Genomic DNA, 26,420 nt, shown 5'->3' on the forward strand with positions numbered 1-26,420 from the left:
TTTGCTTAGCCTCCCCAAGCCCCAGCCACCTATCACGATCCTGCCGTGTAACAAGCTCTCAGTGACAATACTGACAGACGATAGACCATTTATTCTTCTGTGAACAAAAGGGCAAATGGTAAAAAAATGCTTGCATCCGAATAGCTGGACACAAACAAGTCCATCCGGTGCCAAACCATGGCAATTTAATCACCCTGAGCCTTTGTGATATCCGAGCTCACTTACCCCCAAAGCTTGTCCCCATTTAGAAACCCTTTATTAATATTGATGACAATGTTCTGAAAGCCATCATCCCAAAGGATTCCTCTCGTCACCTACAAACTCAAAAATTGACCTCCGACCCACAGGAGGTAGCCCGCAATTCCTAGGGGACGGACAACACGTGTTGTACGTGTCGGGGAGGTCATGTGGCGGCACAGACTATTCCCATAGCTTCTTAAATATAAAACGCATTTACCTTTGTGAATGCCTTTAAGTAGGATACACTTTTCGAGCACAGATAATTTCAACTAACCCCCCACCCCCATGCTAAACCACTCCACAGCAGCAACATAATTAGATTAGACTCATACAAAGCAGCATTGACACCTGCAGACTCAAAAAAATAATGGGAACATTTCCCCATTACCATTAATATCAAATCAAAATACATCTTGTTCTGGGGGAACAGTGGCATACAGCAACACGGGCAGTGACAGTGGTTGAGAACCCCAGGAGATGAAAATATAACCAAGATGCACAGGCAAACTGCTAACCGGACACGTAAGGGTCGACTTCGTTTTTCTTTCGCTGTAGAGAATGAAAGAAAGCAGCATTGAATTATGCGGATGTGTTGTACTTATTAAATGTGTGTAGGACGTCTGCTTCTGCAGTGACCACGCACATATTCGAGCTTTGTTTTAGTTAAAATTATAAATAATTGGCACATACACTATGGGACATTCCATCAGAAATAATTATGAATGTTGGTGCAGAATGAGAATTTCTAATTGTGCGTTATGAAGGATCTGAGTGCTCTAAATTAATAGCTGCCATTTTAAAAGTTAAAACAAGACGATGCATTTAAATTGTAAGAGTCGTCACGTTTTCATGGAACGCATTCAAGTTTAAAGAGGTGGACGACGTGCTAATGTCTTCCTCGGCAGATGAGAGTGCCCACCATCTGAGACAAAAAGTGTGCACAGGCCTCTACAATCTGGAAGTCTTATCAGGCAAGTATGCTGGTGGAGCCCAGGTTGGTATATGCACTCTGATTTGACTTGCAAAGCACTGTGGGTATTTACCATGACACTATACGGCATTAACATATTTCACCTTAACTTGGACTCTTTGAAAGACGGACAGGTGTGGGTCAACCAAACACAGGCCTGAAAACAATAAAAAGGCTGCACATTTTAATAAAGGAATACGCCTCACGTTGATGCGTTAGAACGAGCAGATTAATTTATATAGGGCTCAGACTCTTGCGGTGTTAGGTAATTGCACTCTGCAAGGGTGCGAGGAATAACAGATGGAGTTACGGCTTCATAAACCATGAGGCAGCCCCCCACGCGGGTTCTCTCCAGCTGCTGCTGCCATTTTTTTGATAGCCGAGTGTGCGACACTGCGCCGTGTGATGAGTCTCCCCGAGACCTTGAGCTCGCGGCTCGAGTCGGTCCAGCGAGCGAGACTTTAATGCAGGCAGTGACGGTTTCGTAAAAAAAGAAAAAATATGTATATTTAAGGGGGGGGGGTCATATTGGGCTGAGGCGATGATTTGCAGCCGGTTTCGTGGAACACGCAGAGATGGCGCTGTAGACATGTGCGAGATGATGACTCGCGCACCTGGTGAGCATCGAGGGTGTCGATATTGATAGGCAGTACCGCAAGTAGGTTGCCGAGCTATTTTAATAGTGGCCATATTTTAAGGACATTTTGTCTGTCACAGAAGAGGCGAGTAATTAGATGGATTTTTTGCCAACGTTATTATAGGTTTCATGTTTGAAATAATGGTATCTAAAATATCATCATGACGATCTCATTTTGGACATTTTTTTACCGCAACTTATATAACATGTTCATGAAATTGCCCTTATTTGAGGAGCAATAATAAATTGGCCCAACGTTCTAAGGAAGATTCTGCTGTAAAAGCCTTGAGCCTCCCTTGTGATTTTTTTGTGTAATACATATTCTTATTAGGAGTGATGTTAAGTTGGGTTTTAGTTAATATCTTCATGAAGTTTTAATTTCCATGACACATACATGTCCTTTAAGAACAACACACAGGTAGCAGAGGCTCACAGGGCATTGAGGAATGACCTTAAAAGTCTCAACGCAGGGCTGTGTCCAAGTCGGCCTCCCTTACTATATATGGGTCGACAGTGGTCCATTTATAACATATCAGTTATTGTATAGGTTACTATTCTGATGAAGTAATTGCCTACCATGTACAGAATCAAGTTGCTACACAAGTTCATAAAGAATTCAATAATAATGATAATAATTTACAGGCCTTTGTCAATTCACTGCTGGATGAAGGCTTCCCCATGCCATGTTGGCCAATGGGGTTGTGTGACCATATTTGACCATGTTGACAGGTCCAGATGCTAACTTGCCAATGATGTAAGCCTTGGCCAGGAATTGAGCTCCCGGGATCATGTTAACTGCTGTGCCGCCGTTCCCCTTAATATATAGTAAAAAAATACGTACTTGATAAACAACTTATGAAGGAAATATTAAAGGTGTTCATGAAAGTGATCACATAAAATGCTAATTACTGGTGGTGAGGGCAGAAACGGTAAAGTTATTGCTTAGTTTTGCATCTCGGCTAGAACTAAAGCTATGAAATTAGCTCCAATTTTAAATTAATATTACTGGCAGCATTACAGTCTTCAAGGCGCATTTAATGACATAGCTTGCTCAATGAAGCATTGTCGTCAGATGTTTGTGTCTACATATATTCGAGGCTAATACATTACGTGCAGGCACTATAGAAATGTAATGAGTATGGTGATGACGTCACCCTGCTGATGCTCTTTAAGACCGGGAGCATGAGCAGAGCCTCACCATTCTAGCGAATTGCCCGATGATGCTGGATGCAATTACCAGCGAAACGTCGTACCCAAAAATTGTAAATGTTGTGGTTTCACTCTTCAACACACCGGTGGGTTAAAGCAGTGAACAATTTGTCTTTTGTCAACGTGACACTTTTTTGCTGATTGGCCGTGTCGGGTGGTGGAGGGTTACGACACATTTATAAATAACGCGATCTAACCCAAAACGTTGATTATGAATTATGGTGATATTGTGGTTACATTTACATTTCTTTACGCGATGCATGATCAATTTTTCTGCCCCTGAGTCTCGTATTCATCACAATGCATTGCGGCTCTTGAATTATTGAGGTTTTTTTCTTTTCCCGAAGTTCGAAAATATGCTTCTTCTTGTGATTTTCGTTACCGACCCCCCTGGTTTATGAACAAATTGTCCCTGTGCACTTTTGCGTAGTCGTTGATAACTCCCTCGACGTGAAAATATGGCTTACGTTTGCATAACGAGGTAAACACGAGACCTTGGAATTGTATTTTCACGGCACTATTGTCGGAGGGGTCTCCATTAAAGGGGTGCTCGAAAGAGACCCCTCTCGAGGGCATTTGGCCAACTCTGCCACGGCTGGACAGATATTTTGGGAGAGCTGGGAATGACCACAGTTTACCCCACCACGCGCAACCTGCCGATTGGCTCACTGCGGTGCACCCATTGACACTGCTGGATGGACAGAGGCGGGGAGACTTAAGAACCTTGCGTCATTGCTTCAACTGACGCTTCAGGAAACCGAACCGGTGACCTCTGATGTGCTAGTCCGGTGTGCTAGCCATTACACCGCGCGGCTGCATCCTTTACTCTGCGCAGGATAAAAATGTTCATATTCAGGGTTTCGGCAGTGCCGCCTCAGTGTTCTGAAACTGAAGGCAAGTTGCTCTCCCTCCACCATTTTCTTTAACCAACTCAAGCACAGGGCAGATCATGGTGGTGGGGTAAATGCAGAGCCCATCTCTCTTAAGCCGCCTGAGCAGCGTTGAAGAATAAACAAAAGGCACTTTTATATAAACTGTATAAAGAAAGGGTCTGTCGCTGTAATGACATGAACACTGGGTTCAGGAAACGCTAATGCATTCCTCTTATCTCTCCTCAATTTCTATTTTAAGCATTTAGCTCGATTTACTGGTAGATGGGAAGCTGGTGACAAATGCACAATGATCAGCAAACCATCCCCTATAATTACCGTGGGGATCTCCCTCGTTCGCTAACGACTCGGACGCATTAATTGATTTTGATGATGGCCCCAAATCTGGGTCAGATACCTTCTCATTTAAACCCAGCACACGCCACCGTTAGGGGCAAAGCCAGAAGAGCCCCGGTGCTCAGGGTGTGCTCGGAGGAGGGTGGAGATGACGATATAAGATTGCTGAGGATGAGCCTCAGAAATTTGCGAGTTCATTTCCTCTTTTAATTAATTCCTTCCCGCAATTCGTTTTCGATGAGGCCGTCGTGATAACGGGTCACGTCGCGTGCTTGCAGAGCGGAATGTCGTTTGGCTTTCAATGGTCACGCAGCGTTTTGCGTCTGACACAACCAGAGATCCGTGGGGAATGTGGCACGTGATGGCCAGGTCTTTTTCCGAATGGAATTGTTTACAAATTCCATTGTTGATAATACGGCGCGGGTCGTGCTCTGTAGCTCTCCGACGTGTTTTCGGGTTACACCGCGTTTCGTTCGACACGATATCCGACGTTTCAATTCCACGTGCTGGGAGCTTTTTTAGGAACTGAATTGTAATATAATTGTAATATCTGGGCATGATGTCTGACAATTAGCTCCACGTGCCGGAGCGAAAAGACAGACATCATGGCAAACATCACACGCGGCACAATCCCACATTGTGGATGGTTAATATGCTCGCCCTGAAATATTCTTGATAATTTGCAAGAGCAAACCGTGGTGGTTTGCGATTCCTGTTGGAGCTGCCAGGTAACCTCTGCAGGCAATTATTAAAAGCACCACGTATGCCGAAAAGCAAGATGCTTAAAGATGCCGCAATATTATTCACAAGCGTTGCCCATCCTGTGCCCGTGGCACATTCGAATTTTACATTCGCAATACACACTCACAGCTAATTTGTAAATATTGTCTGACAATTCCCTTTGTACCTGTCCCCAATTCAGGTCTCCCCTTGCGACAGTGATAGAGCATCTCGGAGGGAATCTCGTCTTATTCTACAAAGGAACATCAACCCAATCAATCAAATGGATCCGTGTCCCAGTAGCATAAATAAATCAAATGGGAAACCGCAATCAAATCACACGCCGGAGAAAGAAAACAAAAACCTGCAAAGTGGAGAAGAACCGCCAACGTGGAGCAAGGCGGCATGGACATCAGGACGTGTTCTTTGACAATCGCGCTGACTTACGTTACGTAAACCAACGTGACTGTAAAAGAAAGAAAAAAGAGATTTTCCGCATGGCTGTAGGAGGGTGAAGAGATGAATTGTTAGTGGAATGTGGTGCGCGAGTCGGTAGAATTATCTCTACTGCTGCCCAATTGCATTTTTTTATGCTTTCCTACGACGGTTTGAAGCATGCATGCCTCAGCTCTGTCCATCTGCATGCGTGTATGTATGTTACATAGGGTTATAATGACATTCCTAACAATTATCCAATATGAACAAAACGTTAATATAAGTTATGTTGCGATTAGGGACTTTCTGCGTAGAAAATAGACCAAATTGTCCAACTTGGTGACACAAATCAAAAGGGAATATTTTTCCCACTCTCGTAATTGTTTCTGATTGAATGGCCCACAATGTTTGCGCCAATATTCTATGAAACAAAAGAACCACGTGTTCCGCACTCACAGCTCTGCGTCGGCGTTCCATACGTGCATCAAATTAAATACGTCCAAGGACAAACAAAATTTGGAAAGCATTCCAGAAGCCATGCATAAGCATGATTTTTTTTTCTTCTTCCAAACTTGTTTTAGGAAACAACCACACGCAAAGGTTTAATTTGCGTTCGGGACCACGTGGCTGGGCATTCGCTCAGACGAGTGGTGCATCAGAGTGTGCCGGCTAAACTCACTCCTCCTGGCCATCTGCCCAGGAGAGATGAGAACATTAATTGATGGATGGGCGTGCAGTAAATGTGGAGTGAGGGGGGGGCTGATTTACCATCAGCTGGATTTGGTAATTGAACAGAGAGGCCATGAAAAGCATGCACCCGGTCATTGTGAATACAACTCCTGCCGCACACTCAACGGGTTTCTAGCTTTTTTTCTCTTTTTTATATCGCTTATGTGTGGTTTGTTTAAGAGTAGCTTGGCAAATCGAATGTTTAAAGATGTTCAACACGCATACAGTTGTAGCCGCTTATAAGAACAAAATAAATCCACCTTGGAAAGTGGTGAGATCGATATAACCGGTCATCAGGAACAGTAAGCGAATGCCAAGAAAAGTCAGCGGGTTTTGGCAGGACACATCCCGAGGAGGAATGATAATAATGGCCGATGGGAGGAGACCGGTGATGGAATGGCAGTTGATGGAGGCAACACCCCCAAGAGGACGACAGCCACCGGAGGAGGGAGTGAGGAGACGCCATCTTGTGCCAGAGCGAGGATAGATTGTGGCCATCACAGGACCAGGAAGGATGGCGATGATGATGAGGGGAAGCCCTTCCACCAGCAGTGCATTACACTGTGTAACAAATAGATATATTTTTTTGTTCCTGGGTAGTAAGTGTTATTTTCCAATTGCTTATGCATCAAAAGTACAGAAAATAGCTGTGATTCCTCACAAACGTTGCTTTTGTGACCAGGACAGTGATATTTTGAAATATACCTATTTTCAATGAGAAAACGTGGTGTGCATTTGCGTCTTTCGTTCACGTAAAGTCCTGGTCACAAAAGCAACGTTTGTGGGGAATAACAGCCATTTTCTGTACTTTTGATGCATAAGCAATTGGAAAATGACACTTACTACCCAGGAACAAAAATCGTGTTACATGGTGTTATCATTCAATGCACTGAAATAGGTAGACAATGGATCTGAATTGCACAGGTATATATAGACTAACCTTACAGTGTTTAATTACTAATTGTTTGTTCACTTTTTAGTTGGTGAACATTTCTTTGAGTTTTTTTCCCTTCTTCTTCCAAATGTTATTCCTGGTGTCCCATTTACAGCAGCCGCACCTTAACAACTCTTGGAACCTCCCAGTTCAACCAGTCTACACAACAACGGCTAATTCCTAGCAGCGACTTCAGCCGCACTAACTTCACAATAATAATAATAATATCCAGGGGCCTGCCTTGGCTCCTCCCACCCTCAACCAGTATATATACAAGGACGGTTTTCTTGGAATTTCTCTTACTTGATACAGCAATCGTGCTGTGACGGTTCCACCTGAAGACGGAAGCTTGTGTTGCCTCCGAAACGTCGTGATTTTTATTTTATTTTTATTTTACTTTTATTAATTTTAATTTTTTACCTACGTGACTTTACCGAAAAAAAACCTAAGAATATAATATTCCTGGTGTGCTCTTGGTGTCATATCATGAGACAAAGAATGCATTTGGAAATCTCGCAGAGCCGTGTGCCTTTGCGAGTCTGAAAACCTCACAAAAATGTTGCGCAGAGGTTATTCTGAACAAACCTTCCAGTGCCTCTTTATATTTATACAGTAAGGTGCACACTTGCCCCTGCACTATGCTAAGTGGTTGTTTTTTGTAGCACAGCAGGCAAACCAATAGTTTCAAGAATATTTTGTTTAACTAGTTGAGAACTCAAGCGAGCAGGATGAGCCTCATTTGCAAGATTGACCTGGGGCTTTAGCCTGCCAGTGGGGGGCGATGATCGTTAAGTATAATCCTAATTGAGTAATTTAGCATTTGAAAAAACGTGGACCCTGATGCCGGCAACACATTGGCTTTACCCTTACTAAAGACATCAGAGGTGTGAAGCGGATGGCACGTAGTATTGTTATGCTTGTCACACCCACAGTGATAACCGGGGCGGCCGCCGGATTGGAACCGTGAACCTCTGCAACAAGCAGTCCACGTGCTACCGCCAGGCCATGTGACCACAGCAGTTCACACAGGTGGAATTGAACCACGTGACGTGAAAAACCAAAATGTGACACGTGTTTATTTTCACGCAGCGATTGTTGATCAGACCATGACCATCAGCTCGCTACACCTGAGCACCCCGCTGATCATGGCATCTCAGCACTTCTGACTCAGCGCTCTGACCCTTGAACCACCCTGCCATCTCCCTAATGCTTTTGCAATGTTTAAGTCTTCGTGACGTTATCCTTTAAAGGTCAATTTTATTGTTAACCCTGTCCAGGATTGTAAATCGTGCCATTGCTATCACGATGCGATCGCTCGGATACGCGGAATGATCTCGGTTTTTTGTCGTATAAAAACGCGATAACGTTGAGTGACGTAAAATATCAGCCTCTTGCGGCGGCTCCTGCTGCAACATCGGAACGTGATCATACTCTCCTCGCACAGACCATCTCGTCAGATGTTTACGTCAACACTATAAGTGTGCCCGCCATTGGCACAAAAATGGTGAGAAAAAAAACGGCTTACAAATTTCTGCTTTGGGAACAAAATAAATCCATTCTGTAAGAATCTGCAGAAGGCATGCCATGATGAACATAAGGAAAAAGCACATTGTCAAAACTTTAGCCTGTGGATGTTACTGTTACTATGCTGAGCATGATGGTTGCCAGTTGTGTTTCTTCTTTGCCTCATTATGCACATTTAATAGCACACAAAGGTGTGCTCACAACCAGCAGGAAGGCACAACTCCCATCGTGCCTTGCATACACATCGCGTGATTGCCACATGTCATGTACAGCGGTCTCAGCCTAGTCTAAGGTCACCAGCTTGGGAGTTAAATTTTCCATTAACGAAGCTTTAATGTTTTGTTTTAATGTTATGTTGCCCTTTCCGGAGCCTTGGTGCCTCAGCGACTAACAAAACAACTGTTTGCTTTTTGGGTTTAATACTTTTTGCGTACACTAACACACAATTGGGCAATTGCTAAACTACATGTAAAAAGTTGATTTAATGAGTTCATTGTGATAATTTAATCTCCTAAATTATCTCAGCTCACTATCAATGACAATATAATAATGCCCCTTATTCAGAAAAGTTGAATCCTTGTCTTGAAACTCACTTTCAGTTGGGTTCTGCAATGGGATGTTTGGCCAATTCCACGAATTAGTATTTTGGCCCATGAAAAGGAAGCAGAGTACCCAGAGACTGCGCACACCCAAGAGACGCAACAACACAAGCAACTTATTGGTTCTTTCGGTAATGTCACGTAGAATGGAAATAATAAAATAATAAAAATAAACCGATAAAATAATTCTCACGACGTTTCGGCCACAACGCAAGCAGCCGTCCTCAGGTGGAGAACAGGTCTGTCGAGAAGACAGAGTCTGAATTATTATGTCTTCTCGACAGACCTGTTCTCCACCGGAGGACGGCTGCTTGCGTTGTGGCCGAAACGTCGTGAGAATTATTTTATTATGTTTTATTTTTATTATTTTCTTATTTCCATTCTACGTGACTTTACCGAAAGAAACAAGAAGATGAATCCCTGCAGTCAGGAAAGCTTTAAATCGAAACACAAGCAACGTTCTGCGGATGGATTCAAGAATCCACGTTGTGCGGCAATCTCCTGGCCCCATCGCAGCCCAAGCCTACAACACCATCTCATTACTGACCAGGCTTCACAATGCCTACTTTTCGACAAGATCGAGCGCATTGAGGGTGCTTTGGTCACAGCTGTTGTCGTTTGTAATTTGTACGATTCTTAAACCACGAATCGTTACATTATGAATCGATATTTGCAGAGCGATTCAATATATGCAGAGCCAAGATAAGATATGCAATTATGCATAGCGTATGAAGTTATGGCTTGTGCCTGCATGCATATGTATGACACGGGGCTCATTGCAATTTTGACCTTTATTGAATATAAAGTGTTGACAATGTTCCGCGATTATACAACGAGCAGACAGCTTCACACCCTCTCCCCGGGCTGCATTGCCCAGTGGCACTTCATTGTAAATGCGAGCAGGGCCGCTGCTGCGTGCTGCCCTGCGCAGGGTCACGTGGCGGTCAAGACGTTAAGTTGTGCCGCGGATGCGTTTGCCTGGTGGTTTGCAGATTTGTGTGTGGACGTTCACGACTTCAAAAGCCATCTCCTCCGGGTAACATTCCAGAAAAGGGCCACCCCATGCCATGAGGGTCGTTGGGGGTTATTTGACCATACTCCAACGTGCTGGTTAGTGAAGGTGGGAAGCAATGATATGGGATCATAGCACAGTACAACAATGGATTGCACTGCAATTGCCCTCTGCTGCCCGCAGTGTGGCTCCTGCAAAGTTAAACTATGAACAATTATATATTTTAAATACAATACAGCACTTTGCTGTACACAATACATTGGATCTTATTGCTTAAACATCTAAAATTCCTACAGTCCACATAGGTATTTTTTTGGTCATAAAATAGTCCTAAAATGTTACGATGTAATAAAAAAATAAAATTGAGATTTACAACCCCCCCCCCCCACACACAACATAAATGGTACGTATGCGTATTTAAGTGCATTACAAATAATGCCACACAGGAACGCAATAACATAATATCACTGCATTCAGGTTGTTTTTACAACACTGTGAACAACTTTTTGAGAATTTGGGAGGAAATCCGAATACCTAGAGAAACCCCAAACACATGAGGGATAAACACTCCTATCTCCTGACCACCTTGGTTTTGGTGTCACTCCAATTTTGGCGTCACTCCAATATTGGAGTGACACCACTCTTGCCCAACACCAAGCAGTGCCAAGTTACGTTCCGTAAAGAGCAATTCGCCACATTTCCATAATCTGATTCAACGCGTATGCAAAATGTAACACCCTGAAATGTGCTAGGCTGATTGAGAATAACGAATATGAATAGAGGTTTTTCTTGTCATGCTTTAAGTAGTAATTGGTGGAACAGGCTTTAACGAGCATCAACTTGCTCCACTTAAAAATCTCGTTGGGTTCAAACCCAGGCTCAGTGCTGAAGGCGCAAGGTCCCGACGTGGCCATCATGGATCCAATTGTCATGGCCTATTGTTATTTAATTATCATAATGCAGCATTTACTTTGGAATTTATATTCTAGACCCTGTGAGAGTCACAAGAGTAGGCCATTATTTTCGAATGTTCTCCCAAAAATCTCAAATTAGAAACATAATTTCACAAATTCTGAAATTAAATTACATGCAATTGTTTTTCTTCCTGCAAAGCTGTGTAGCCTGGCTACTGCGTCGTTCTCAGCATTAAAATGTATTGATTGATAATAATAATGTGTAATGATCTCTGACATTTTTATGAAGGTTACACCGTGTTGAGGTTGCATACCAAAGTCTACCCGGCGCTTTTAAGCAAATCATATTTCACGTTTTGCTAAGATTGTTCACTTTTTCCACATTTTTTGTTATTTCCTTACATGCCTCGCAGGCAAGATAAATAATTCATAACAAAACAACTCAGGACATGAATAATACACTACATTCTTTTTTGTATGCTTTCCAACAACGAACAAAAATACAACATACCACACATGTACAGCTTGTTTAATTATTTCAAGCATAATTTGTTGGGCTATAGTCATGTCAACAAATATTTGCTTTATTTACATATGCGATCAATTAACTTGCGTACTTAAATCGGACAATTTAACATGTAGGCTTTTGTGACCAACATTATCCATAATTATAGAGGTTAAACCCACCACCACCCAAACTAGTAACGAATTGGCATGTTTTGTATATGTGACAAACCTTACTCATTGGCTGTGTCGGGTGGTGGCGGGTTTAACAGATATTTATATTACGCGATCTAACCAAAACACCTCTATTATGGTTAATTCGGACACATGTTATGGGACAATGATCAGAATCAGAATATGCATTTATACAGGAGGAATCAGATGCGCTATAAAGCTCTTTTTCACAGATGCCCAGTAGTTCCACACATATGTACGTCCAGAAATCTAAACGGTGAAGTTCTTGCACGTGTATCATCCGTGATTTAGGACATAGGAGAGCACGCACAACAGAGCGAGGCACTCCTGAGTCTCAGCAATTTCAGTCTGACGGCGTAATTCTCACAGCGAACCCGATAACACGGAAAAATATGACCCCACTGTGAGCCTCGAGCATCGGAGTGATTAAACTGGTACAAAAATATATTACTGGATGCAGGGGATGCCATTTTAGTGCATTTCACTCAACGGAATTCTCTTACACCTTTTAGCTGGCACCAGGAAGCTCGTGGATCGTGTTATTCCACTCGTGGCACTCGTCTACCGCTTTTAATTAAGCCGAGGGCACAAACATCGCTGCGAGAGGTAGGCTGCAGTGGCTCAGGAGGGATATTGCTTTGCCCTTGTCGGAGCAGTCAACTGGCAACGTTGAATTGCTGGGTTAGAATCTTTGCTTCACCAATATGAATTTGTCGAAGTCAATCCACTCATCCCGTGCCACCTCCCTACCTTAACCTCAAAACATAAAATAAATCAACTATTTTTTATTTACCAGGTAAGTTCCACGGAGCTATATAGCGTGTTTCAGAAGCGACCTGGCCACAAATGATAGCCCAGCAAAGTGGCTTATCGCGTGGCGTTTTCAAGCGGCCAAATACTCTAAACGCGTGTTTCTAAATGTGGAGGAAAAAACCGGAGGACTTGGAGAAAATTCCACGTGACCATGGGGAGAACATGCAAGCTCCAAATATACAGACGTGAGAGTCGGGGTCGAACCTACGACTCCCTGTATACCAGGCGAGGTAGTTAACATCTCGTCACCACAGTACCCCAAACATACCCAACAAGAAACACGTGCACGCACATTCACACGCGTGTAATAATACATGCCAATTATTTTCCAGGATAAACCTGACTGAGTCTCAAGACTGGCCTTCAGAAGTGGCCCTGCAATGGCATGTCGTGTGTGAGAGAAAACCCACCACGGGAAACGAGGGGCGACGCTCAGCATTGCCATCTCATGGCCACACCTTGCAGCCCCATGCCGACAACACCTGGAAAGTCCTGAGGAGTGGTCACCCATTCAAGTACTCAACAGGGCTCAATGCTGTTTTACTTCACAAGATCCAATGAGATTTACGCGCATAGCAGCATGATTTTGGTTTTATTCGCGTTTCCGTCTCACCGAATTGAACACAATTAAAAACTACACGCGCATGTGCAAACAGTCGGTGATGATGGCAGTGCCAAAGAAAAACACAATTTATCTACCAAATTAAGATAAGACAGCTTCAAATATGGCGAGGATTAACAATGCGCAGCGGGGACACACATGCCAATCTTAAATGTCATGTCCATTAATAAGCCTGGGCTCACAGCTCTCATTGTGCCTCAATGTCTCATTTGAAAGATAAAATCTGTTTTGTGCAAATCGTGTTTTACTCTAGGGGCATGTGATGCATCCTGTACAATGCTCCCTAATTGCTCTTCGCTTGCTCGCTTATTTCTTTATGGTGGTTACAGCGACTTTGGGTACAAATGTTTCCCCCCCCCCCCCGTATATCGCCACACACACGCACGCACAGAGGATATTAATATACGTCACACACACGCACGACAACAGACGGAATTGTAATGCTCATGCAAGGTGGCAGCGATGATCTTGCAAAGCGTGTACTCTCCTTCTGCGGATCAAGCAGCTTTCGATGCGATATTCTCATGACATTTTTACTTCATGTAAATGTCATTTTTCGCAGTGAGATGAAAGGAAAGATTAAATATGAAAGAGGCGGTAACCAATAAATTGTTTTTTTACTGTAAAAAAAATATTTTTTAGAAATATGAAATATTTCTCCCCTTCTTTCACGGCATTTCTGGAAAACGTTGTTTTGGAAAGGCACTCAAACGTTAACATGCATTGCCTTCCTCTGTAACGCTTAACTGTGCGTGCGTGTGTAATTGTATACATGTTTGATAATTATCACAACCGTCAATGAGAAACAGGGAACATCGGCACGAGCGTACCAACTTCTGCGGCGGGGGTGCATTTCACTCTGCGCTCACGACGGCTTTCTTGCAAGGCTCGTGCCTTGGGTTTGGTGGTACATGTTGTTTATGTCGTTTATTGTGAAATTCCGGTCACAGTTCCTATGATCACTGTTACATTGCTTATGGCTTTATTTTGGTGATTTCGAAAAGTTTTTTGGTTTGGCCATGTCTGTTTGTTGTATTACGTAGTTAGAATGATGGCTTTAATCTAAGTTGTCTTGTGGTTGTTGTTGTTGTTTAACTTCCATCCCACTGGGATTTCTGCACAGCGTTGGTGTACGGTGCTTTTTTTTCTGGGATACTGCAGTTTTTTCCTGGATTTTTCTGTTTGCGCATAGTCACTTTAAGATGTTTTCTTGTTCATGTTTTTTTGTTTGTTGCGGTTGCACCCGATTCAAGAGCCGTTTGGCTCACAGGGCTATACCTAATAAATGAAACTGAAACTGAAAACCGTCGTTCGTTTGGGGGCGAGCGTACACGGCGATGCACGCAGCATCCTCGTCCCCGTGTGCTTGTTATAGAATATTGCCATGGTACGCGCGGGGCATCGGGCCATGGTTTTTAAATCTTTTATATTAAGTTCGCTTGCTTGCTTAGGACCGTGCACATCTTTCGGTCGTTTTTTAACCCACTTCCCGTGATCCAATCGAGCTGACATTTTACACACAGACTCGTTGTGCGTGACAATTAATGTTCGTGAAATTTTTTTCTCCAAATTTTTACACTTTTTAGGACAAAAATATTATATTTAATTACCAATTGCTTAATGGTGCAATGCAATCATCTGACCCATAGGTGGCAGCCATCTCAAGCCAGAGGACGAGAGGATTCTAGCCGCCACGCATATAAAGGATTTATAGTGAAAAACTTTGTTTTTACGGGTTATACTTATTTGTGGATCGCATCGGTTGGGCACACTCCTAGGCGTGTTGGGTTGCGAGATATTCGGGATGTTGGCAGCGAACCTGTCTGCGTGGACCGTATGTTTGGGCTATCTTTTGGGCTCTCCAGTTTCTGCCCACATCCAAAACACTTCCGGCCACACGTGCCAGTGCAGGGGCCTCTTAAAAGTTTTGATACACGACATATTTTACCGGATAAAATGTTATTATAACATTCAGTATTTGTTATGGAGAGATGAAATCAGCTTGTATGCCGGTGCTAAGTGGATTACCGCATCCCAGGGCCACGAGCGACAGTTACATCGCAGGATCGTGAGTGATTGTAGTGGCTTAGGAGGCCTTCATCCAACAGTGGATCGACAATTGCTGCTGCTGATGATCCTACGCGTCATAAATACGGCACATGACGCATCAACTATTAAACATTAGGCCTTCCTCTGGAGTACAATACTGGTCTTATGACTCCCCTTGTGTCATCCGTGGGTCACACAAACCAAATTATCCATCCTGCCCTTGTTTATATCACAGGCAGAAACATCATCTTATTTGGCGATATCACAAATAAGATGAAGATGTTGGTGTTTTGATCACCGACCTCTGTAATTATGATAATGATGCATCGTCATCAGGGTCAACATTCTTCTCAAGAATTGATAATTTTTTGGTCTCATTTTGGCTGTCTCCTTCATGGGCCCTGCAGGATCGTGGCAGATGGTGGTGGCTTGGGGAGATCTTTCTTTCACTCGAGAAATGGATGATGAAGATGAGTGTTGCTGTCTTGTTTGCACCGCTTCTAATTTGTCCTGCCTCTTGTATTTTTTTAAAATAAAAAAAACTCTGTTTAATCCAGTAGCCTAAATAACTGCATGTAAAAACAGCCCATAATATGCATAAACCGTAAATGAGCAATTCTCAAGGGCATTGTTTGATGCGTGTAGCATAAGAATGAGAATCGATTTGAATCAGTGAATCATTACACGCCTGTTATCTGTGCATCCTTGCAGGGCATTCCAGAGGTACTGGGTATTCAGTCATTGTGAATTGGCTGGATGATTATCATTATTATTGATATTGTTTAAGTTCTGGACATTGGTTGTTACTGTTCCCTGTGTTCCTATCACCATATTGAGGAACTCCCCCCCCCACCCCCATCTGTGACAAAAAGCTTCATAGCTCATCGAATTCCTCCAGTCTAAATAAGAGATTCTGATTCTAAACTGAGCACTGTACTCAAATACTGCTGCTGCCCCATGATTCTTTTTATTAGCACAGGTTGTCAGGCACAGGCCCTGATATCCAAAATGCAAAGTGGTCAACAACAAACAACAAGATTGAAGGTGTAATAAATACAACTAATTTCTCTTCTTGGTTCTTTCAGTAAAGTCACGTAGAAGGGAAATAATAAAAGAATAAAAATAAAACATAATAAAAAAATGTTTTTCTTTCTCCGTGACTTTACCGAAAGAACCAAGAAGATGAATCTCTGCAGTCACGAAAGCTTTAAATCGAAAAATACAACTAATTTATTTGGTGATGCTGTATTGGTAGCGGTGGGTTCGACCCCGACCCTGACGCCTGCTGTGTATGTGGAGTTGGCATGTTGCCCCCGTGCTCGTGTGGATTCTTCTCCGGGTCTTCCGGGTTTCCCCTCCACATTTAGAATCATGCTTTTATAAGATTTGGCTGCTATAAATTTCCACGTGATGATAAGCGACTTAGTTGAGCTATGATTCGCGATAGCCAGATCGCTTCTGAAAAAGAGTTCAATGGGGCCTTACCTGGTAAAAAAAGTAGTACAATAGCAACCAACCCCTCACCCCCCTGAAAATATTGAATAATAAAACTGCCTTAAAAAGGAAAAGTGGATAAAATGTGATGTCATCAGAGGTCGCAAACGGGTTTTGATTCCTTACCCGTACCCGGCCGCACCAGGGTTGCAAACGGGTACCCGTACCCATACCCGGCCGTACCTGTACCCTACCCCCGTACCCGGCCGGGTACGGGTATCGGGTAACCGATTGCGACATCTGGGATGAAGCCATGTTGCAGGCGTGGGTGGGTTGATTCTAGGAACTTGAATTGTGAGAAGAAACAAGACGTTGGGAAATGAGTGACAAACAGTTACTCACCAGTGACTCACGGCCTACCCGTACCCGTACCCAGCCACACCAGGGTCGCAAACGGGTACCCGTACCCGGCCGGGTACGGGTAGCCGGGTATCGGGTAGGGTACGGGTATCGGGTACCCGGTTGCGACCTCTGGATGTCATGGATCAATGGCACCTCCTTGACTATCCTGTGACCTCTCTATTTGCTGACACGGCGATACGTGGCCTATTATAATAGTTCTGCTCAAAGCAGTGTTAGTCATGAATATGCAGAGGGATTTTTTGTTTGTTGCATAAGTTGCTATAGAAGTTCATAATCGAAAGTATTTTCATAAAACTTCCCAACAAACTGTATGCAACCTTTCAATGTATAGACAATTGTTGCTGGCATGAAGATATAAATGTTCAGTTGCAGGGATCAGTTGGCTATAGATTGGCATTCGTTCTACTGATTTTGTAGCAAAAGACCCATATGGAATCTTGTTTATCTAAGGCAAGCGTGGCTTGTGGGTAGGATATACATTTAATAGTTCTCACTGCACGTCCACTTTGGTTTCCGTAAAGGCACGTTCTTCATATTAGTGGCTTGAAAACGATCATCGTGAATGCTGTGTGTGTGTGCAGGGTGCGGGAATATAAATTGCACACATTTATTGGGATGCACGAGATTGTTTAAAAAAAAACGAAACCTTTGTCTTCTCTTAGTCTGGCACACCTCTTCATTAAGCTAGTTTATGCCCTTTTAGTTTAACAAAATATATCTATCAAATTTAATTTCAAACGTACTCTTGGCATCTCGTCCAAAATTATCTGTCCAAGATCACAACCAGATGTCAATGTGACTCGACCTGAAAATCATGTCATGGTTCTTTGCCCGATACCCTTCGTGCTGTATATACCACTGGGCTGTGTTCACTTCAGCCACGCAGATGGGTGTGTGTTGTTCCACCTGAGCCTATCTGGGTAACGAGGCTTGTCAATAATGGCCTCGATCAAATCAATCACTAAACCAATTAATATTTAAATTATGGCCATTGATCATGTATAGTCATTACCCAGCAGTATAAATGGGTACACCGTACCACAGATAATCAATCGGCTAGGCTCGTGTGGTGGGGTAAAGTGTGGGTATTCCCACATCTTCCAAGGCATCTGGCCAGTGTGGAAGAGTAGACCGAAATACCCTCGACGGCGGCTCTCTCGAGCTCCTTCTAGTGGAAGTTCTGATAGCTGTGGTATGTGCGAGCAAATGCAGAGCTGTACCTTTATATTTACATATAGGCACTGGCATTTGGGTTGTATCCATCAAATGTAACGCACACCAAAACCTATATTTATCCACCCGCGATTGAGTCAACTCAAGTCGACTAGTGCCCACTCAATGCTCGAACAGGCGACACCATATCTGTCATGTGGGTCACCTAGCTAGTCATCTCATGATCATATGTCGTATGTAGTTCTAGTACAGGATCTTTAAATCTAATTTTTGGCGGGCCACATGTATGTTGAACTTCTTTCACACCGTACGTAGCCAACAGTGCTAATCGGAGGTGCGGGGGAAGGACAACAAACTAAAGACAAAAAGCAGTTCTAAAGAAATGAGTTTTCTATCTATATTTAAAAGTGTCTAGGTCCAGTGGCTTCTTAATAATAAGATATACATGCGTTAATTGGCCACGGGACATTGTACATCACGTGCACAGATCTTATAGAGTGATGTCATAACGTCCGAACCAAAGGAGGGAACACGGCATGGAGTACATCTACTGCAGAAACGAAATGTTGAAATCAGCTTGTGCAGGAGAGAGATGGACTTTGGCTTCTGGGACCATGTGGGACGGTAACGGTATGAGGCCTTCCTCTACCAGTGGATAGACCATGTATGATAATGATGTAAAAGTAGTCATTCAGAATCTCCCTGGATTCAAGTGTCAGGCTTTGGATATTGGCCTTCATGAGCCATGTGATTGAAGCTACACTTTAAATAATGTAACCCCTGTTACGTGGTTTAATTGTAAAAAAATAAACTGCAAATAGACATATGAACATGTTCAATCCAAAAGTGCCCCAACGTAGTGTGTGTAAAATAATTAAAATGTGGCAATGCATTGTGGATATATAACATTGAAGCCTACATTTGCATATGCATGATTCACACCGCTGATGAACTTGCAAATGCACCTTACAGCCCATCCAGGCAGCTCATTAAATGTAGGAAAAGAGGTTGAGTGGCCTATCCTTATTTATTTGCAATTTATGACCTACATTAACCTCCCAGGTGCATCCCTTTGATGTGCACTGCATTCTGAGATCTCTGAATTTATTACATCTTGCATTGACGTCAGTGTGCTGTCACGGCTCTCAAGACGACCCTCAATGAGTTTGTGGGGTTTTTTTGGCCAAGGAAATGTCAACGAGAATTGGTGCCGTGGCAAGGACAGAAGTTTGTAACGAAAGAACTTTGCTATCGCAATTGCTTTTCGAGAACATTTTCAACAAATTATTTTTCTTCGTTTAAAAAGAAAAACGTGTCCTTCAAGAGCAATATGCCAGCTTTACGTGTCGAACAATCTTCTCCATTGCCATGTAAAGTACATGAGATTCCTCCGTGTGGTATGTTGATAGTCTCTGCCTGGCTTTCAACAAATGCACAAAAAAGCAACTCCTATAAATTATGTTTTACACTCAATTTTCCCTTGCTTGGCTCCGAGGTACCCACCCATCTGCACCAACGATTTTATAGCATAGTTTATGGGAGGTGGTAAGCCAGATCTTTAACGAATGTCAGACTCAGGCCAGTGATGTTACTCACAGCTCACTTATTAATGGGTCGTGCAACTCTGTGATTATTATGGTTCCGCGAGATGAAAATTCGTTGTATTTGGATGCCAGTGGCACAATTTTGATATAATTGGCGATTTATTTTTAAACGCCCACATTATTAAAATATAAAGCGAGGAATTGCAAAGCAGGTGGATGCCCTCAGGCAATAATTTACCTCAAACCCTTGAATTTGTTCACATTTGTGATTCCCTGATGGTAGGACTTGACATTCAAGGAGTGGTAAAAATACCACGTGGTCTGGCCTACGGTCTGAGATAGCATTCACCTCAACACACATGAATAAAAATGCAAAATAAATCATGAATCATAATGATCTCCTACCCGATTACATAACGGACATTCAGTTGTATTCAACAAATGACTTTCAGATAATAACATTTGATGATAATGATATCCATCATGATTTTTGGAGTTATATTGGTTCTTGTCATTATTGTTAGTATTAACTGGCAATCATAATATAAATTGTCCACCATTTTACATGGTGTTTGTGTCACAGAACATCTGAAAACACCTCGCAAGAATATATAGTATTCCACACGTATCAGTCCCTATGAATCTCTGGTCACAGGGGCCTCTGTTGATAAACGTGCAATACATCTCAATTTCTCTGACCGGGTGAAATAAGGGACAGTGATTGATTTTCATTCCAGTTGCATTTTCTGCACTTTAAACAAACAAGACCGATCGCTGAAAAGCACCACTTTGTATAGAGAATAATACATAAAAACACAGGGGTGTCTGCTGGGAATTTTATTTTTACATCAATAATTCCAAGCACCAACGTAATTTAAGATTGCTGCCACATCACAGGGCTCGATCAAATGCGAGTTTGGGGGGATTAAGCGGTTGTGGTGACCGGTGTTCCGAGGGAGAGACAGACAAAGGTGGGATGCTAGATGCTGTCTTTAACACTAAATAACAAAGGGAGAGGGGGGGTCTCTCACCCAGTGCTAAAATTAGCCGAGTCTCAGCAGTTGCCCTCTCAGCTACCATCACGAATTGGAATTCTCAGAGGTTGGGTAAATGTAGTGTCAAAACAACGGCAGCGGCTGCTGGCGGCGGGACGTTGATGATGAATTGAACAAGCCGTGTTGGGAGGCACGGGGAACACACGTGCATTTGGATCAATGTCAGCGCGGAGAGCGACACACCAACCTACACTGCCCGCCATAACGACTCGGCGGTAATTTAGCGAGTTCGCCCACCATGCGTGAGGCGCCAATACGCATGAATATTTCACCAAAACCCCTCAATTCTCTGGCTAATGAATCGCTGGCTGTTTAAATATTAGTGAAGTAGTGTTCCTGAATATACTAAAAGGCGTCATCTGGTCAAACACCATATGAGACTAGGCTCTAAAGAAAGCTGTCTCTGGTGTGGACCAATCAGTTTCAAAGACAATGCATACATTATCAGAGTATTGTTTTTTTTGCATTTGACTGCAAGTATTGTGGTTAATGTAAGCATGATTCCTTGCAAAAGGTGTCAGTTTTGTTGCCAGAAAAAAGGGGAAAAACCCTATTAGTATATTTTGGTACTGGCAAAGGAGGTCCCATGATGAATATTTCACCAACACCCCTCAGTTCTCTGGCTAATGAATCGCTGGCTGTTTAAATATTAGTGAAGTAGTGTTCCTGAACTCAAGCGATCAATGCGCGGGGCTTATTAGCAGTGGCTGACCAAAACCAGTGGGGACAAGTCTCTAATATGACATCTTTGTCATAAACTGCATGATCATATTGCAGTTTATAATGCCCTTCAAACTTCCTGACACATGCCTCACAATGCAATAAGCGCTTTTTGACCCTCTACAAAATGGTATCAATTTTATGACCCTGACGGGATGATGGGCTGAGTCGACCCCTTGACCTGGACTCGAATGTATGACCTGATTTTGAGAGATGGTGATGGTTTGGGGAGGCCTAGATCTAGCAGTGGATAAACCATGGCTGGTGATGATCGTGATGATTGTGCTCCTGGTCACACATATTCATAAAAAAACACGGAATGCCGTACCGCACACAACACAGAACTCCTCGTTTATACTTTGCATTTCTTTAAATTCATATTTTTTTTTCTTCCAAACGCCAATTCTCACAGTGTTTGACCCTGCCACGTGCCAGGAATCCGTTGGTTGCCATCACACGTCGCTAACGCTTTCTATCCGCTGACATAATATCTGCCCATCTTCACCTTTATATTTTGAATACAATTGATAAAAATTCAGGTTGTTCTGCATTAGTGTTGGTCGTTTCAAGTTTCAAGCTTATTTTGTTTTACCAGGTGAGATCTCAAGACACCAGGATAGTCTCATTTGCAAGAGTGAGCTTCGCCTCCAAAATGACAGGGGCAAAAAGCAAATAAAACACAACAATTAAACAAATAGAAATCAGTACAAACAAACAATGGTATCACATGAGAAATCTAAAATTCTGCACAAACATGAATCAATGTCAAATAATACATTCTCAGTGCGGACAGATTATTCTTTAGATGTTCACAGCAGCAATGACAAATCAATCTACATATTAATTATACGAATATAGGGTGACGATTGGACCAATTATGTAAACGGACAAGGATATGCGTGAAATGCAATTGCAAGCGATGTTATTGAAGAAAATCGACAGTTGTAGGAGTTCGTAGGCGAGCAACAGAATCCATCCTTCAGCAGCAAGTCAATGCTGTCGCAGCCACATGGGCAGCACGTTCTATAGCGCTGGAAACCGGCTGCTACAAATTGTTTGGTTCTTTCGGTAAAGCCACGTAGATAAAAAAAAAAAGTGAATAAAAATAAAAAAAAAATAAAAAAACACTAATATAGACTGTAGCCTGGTTCTTAATCGGAGTGAGTGTACTGGCAATCTATAATATGGACTGTAGCCTGGTTATTAAGTTTGGTGAGTGTACTGGCAGTCTATAATGTAGACTGTAGCAATGGTTAAGCTGCAATGGTTATCGGCCGCTACAAACACAGGGACTGCAGCTGCTGCACCCGGCTTTAATACACTCTGGCTACGAACAATGGTGCATCTGTGTTCGTGTGCGTATTTGTATCTATAAATATGTACGTGGTGTGAAAATATTAATAAGGAAGTGCGTTTATAGCGTGTTGAGCATGCAGGGTTAATGCTGATCGGCCATAAATACACAAACCTTGGTTTGACTCCCAGTCTAACACATTAGCAGCAATCCATATTAATCACTCGCCCTTGTATGGGCTTCCCCTAGGTGGACTCAGCCTAAAATTAGCATTGATGCCAGTCATGGAGAGAAATTGGCAACTGGTTGTGTTGCTGGCCCCACCACACCAGCCTCTCTTCACTGGCATTTGCAAGAATAAAAGAGCTCGCCAAGAAACTGACAAAGGGGCGTGTCTTTATAGATGCGCATGAAGGTACGTGTGTGTGTGTAATAGTGTGCTCGCTGACATCACTTGGCCCAACAGTCTATTGCAGCTATACGGGGGAATTTTGTCTTTGTTTTTTGTAATAGTGTGGGGAGCGGTGGCGGAGTGGTTAGCGAACTTGCGCTACGAACCTGGTGACCTGTGTTCGTTCTAGATTGAAAGCTTTCGTGACTGCAAGGATTCATACTCTTAGGTTTTTTCGGTGACTTTACCGAAAAAACCTAAGAGTGTGAAACCTGTGTTCGATTCCCAGTCATGGTTAACGTCAGTGGTGATTATCTGATCTGGTCCTGGGCCTGCCCCAAGTTGACTCAAATTAATGCCTACTACGGTGTATAAACATCAGCACTGGAATGGTTCTGGCCACACCACCTGCTCATGTCCCGTGCTGGCATGCTTGAGTGCCGACTACCAGCACCTGCCACCACGGTTCGTAGGTCTATCTATATGTCTACATGGGGAAATCGTTGTCTGTGTGTGTGTGACATAAATCAATTGAGCCTGGACTGAGCATCCTGTCGGTTGACTCAGCCTCAAAATTAGTACCTGGCACTGGACAACAATCGCGTGGTGGTCCCACCTCGTCCTGCCAGTTCATCACTAGAGCTCTCACTAACGCCACTTGCTTCAATAGTGTATACACGCAGGATGAAAGGGAACACTCATTGTCTATGTGTGGCTAATGATATCGGAACTGGTCCTGGCCACCAGCTCCCCAACCTTCACCAACCCCCGCATTGACCAGTTTGGTGAAGTAAGGTCAAGCAACCCCCGCGTGCCCGAGGGGGCACGAAGGGCAGTGGATTGAAAGGGAGCTGTAAATTTTTCACGTGAGTGCGTTTACGAGTCAGTGTGCACGTCTGCGTGTGTGTGAACGCACAGCAAGCCCTTTGACAATCCACTGCTTCACGAGGTCTCGCCACGCAGTGTGGATTATGAGGAGCTATTTGACCATACGGTAACCAAGCTGGAAAGGCATGTATTTATAAATGCGCATGCCTATGTAGGTAGGTTTGTGTTTATAGGAATGGGCCATGGAAGTGTTTTACAGCCACTGCGTATAAGATTTAGTCATCCACTATGTATGCACGATTAGGTGTGTGTCTTTTATAAGTGCGTGCATATAATATATAGTACAGTATGTGTTCATTCATTGGTCTCTAGATTTTATAGATATTGGTCTTTATATATATGAGCATGTTTTTACACAGTTATCAGTAACCATTATACAAGGTACATGATTTAGGCTGATCACATTTATATGGAACGTATATGTTGAATATGTATGCAATCGTAAGTACACAAGTGTTGTATGAGTAAAGTTTAAAGTCGGTGCTTCACTGAATGTATAAAGTGCTAGGTGAATAAAAATACAGTCAAATTTCGATTTAAAGCTTTCGTGACTGCAGGGATTCATCTTCTTGGTTCTTTCGGTAAAGTCACGTAGAAGGGAAGTAATAAAATAATAAAAATAAAACATAATAAAATAAAATAATTCTCACGACGTTTCGGCTACAACGCAAGCAGCCGTCTTCAGGTGAAGAATGGTAGTGTCTCATTCTTCACCTGAAGACGGCTGCTTGCGTTGTAGCCGAAACGTCGTGAGAATTATTTTATTTTATTATGTTTTATTTTTATTATTTTATTACTTCCCTTCTACGTGACTTTACCGAAAGAACCAAGAAGAAAAATACAGTCGTTAAATCAATGTCACCACATTTTAATGAGTGGAAAGGAAGACTTTGCCATTTCATGAATACATCTAATTTAATATGCATGATACACGTTAGATGATACACGTGTGTGTTTTATTGTCTGGCTATGAATAATTGTGCTCTGGATATGCACAATGTTGGTAGATATTACACCTATGTGTTTATTATAGCCGTGCATGCGTTCGACATGTATAAGCCACGTGCGCCCGTGGCTAAATCACCCGGGATCTGCTCACGCGATTTTGGAAGCTAAGCAGGTATTTAGCCTTGATAGTGCCTGGATGGGTGCTCGCCATGCACAAACAGTTTGCCGTAGGGCTTGCAGGCTGGGCCGTACGTGGTGGGCAGTAGAGGGCAGTGCAGGGAAGCCCGTTGTTGCACAGTACTTCTATGCTTCTGCGTCTTTGCTCCCCCGCCTTTCACAAACCCGCACAAGCCAGCATGGTCATCGACTACGGTAAAACAAAAATCACCCTCGCGACCTGCACAGGCGTGGGGAGCGTCCTACATCGAGCAGTGGAGTGACAAAGGGCCAGTACAGGACTATATGAACACATGTACACGACACCGGTGGTCACGTTCAATTCCAGCTCACGGTAAAATAACCGTGGCGAATATTTGAGCGCGGTCGTCGGCCTTAACCTCGGTCGACTCGGCACCTGGTGCGGTGTGCAAGCATCAACACAGACGATACAAAGGCGGCCCGCGAGCGGTTTTGTCCATCCAACCCCTCGTGTGCCGTGCCAACCTTAATAGGTGCTCGCAAACAGCACTTGGCCCAACATCCTGTTGTGACTGCAGGGAACATGTTTGTCTTTATGTGGTATTTCACACCCCACCCACCGCGTGCCCACCTGTTTAATGAGGCTTTATGCCACTACCAGCAGCAGCAGTTAACGCCACCGTCCTCACAGCCCTTTAAATGCAACGAGGCCCCCTTGCGTGCTCGCTTGTTAATAATTATCCCTGGATATTCCGTGGCATCACGGGAGGTTTCGCTCTCGTTATAAACTCCCAGTAATCGCCTTCGTTAAAGACCTCGCCTTGCCACCTTTTTTTTGTGTGCGCGCGGAACGCGGTGGATTTTTCGGGACATCGATGTGTGGACACTTCAGCTCACTGAAGCATTTGCCCACCCAGTGCCAGCGGTTGTCACTTAAATTTTTTTTTACCTCTGCTCGTCGAGCAGGGCATATTGCATACATCGCAACGCAACGCTGCAGCCTTAGGGGCGGAGGGGAAAGGCAACAACAACAACAACACAAATGTATATTTATATACATTTGAACACATGTACAAATGC

At 43.3% G+C, this 26,420-nt stretch overlaps 1 protein-coding gene across 1 annotated transcript in view; it reads right to left on the bottom strand.

Annotated features, from left to right (window-relative positions):
• The window catches only part of LOC133349241 (visinin-like protein 1), a 51,444-nt gene that overhangs the window by 23,704 nt on the left and 1,320 nt on the right, over window positions 1-26,420 (bottom strand). The window lies entirely within an intron of this gene.

This window comes from Lethenteron reissneri, chromosome 29 (assembly GCF_015708825.2).
Source record: "Lethenteron reissneri isolate LAM-NWPU_2019-01 chromosome 29, ASM1570882v1, whole genome shotgun sequence".
NCBI classification, from domain to species: Eukaryota; Metazoa; Chordata; class Hyperoartia; order Petromyzontiformes; family Petromyzontidae; genus Lethenteron; species Lethenteron reissneri.